Genomic DNA, 403 nt, shown 5'->3' with positions numbered 1-403 from the left:
TGTATTTTTGCTGTAGACATTAGTTACTTGCCTGGGAAGAGTGGTTTTCTGTGTATACATTTTAAAAAATTCTATAATCACATCTTGTTTCATAAACTTAATTTAGCAGGAGTAACAGACATTACAATGATTTTGTTAGCAATCTGAAGAAACTGAAAATTCCAATATGTAGAATGTCTTCCTAGAGCTGACAGTTGTTTTTCGGACTTAAAGTGATAGCCAAGGATGACTTATCTTTCCGATGAATAGCTGCATAAACAAAGGACTTGGGAGCAAATGTCGCAGGGTCATTCTGCTTCTCTTTTTTTTTTAAATTTTTAATATTTTTATTACATATTTTCCTCAATTACATTTCCAATGCTATCCCAAAAGTCCCCCATAGCACCCCCCACTTCCCTACCCA

Source organism: Mus caroli, chromosome 6 (genome assembly GCF_900094665.2).
Source record: "Mus caroli chromosome 6, CAROLI_EIJ_v1.1, whole genome shotgun sequence".
Classification (NCBI taxonomy): domain Eukaryota; kingdom Metazoa; phylum Chordata; class Mammalia; order Rodentia; family Muridae; genus Mus; species Mus caroli.
This window is presented reverse-complemented; position numbering follows the sequence as displayed.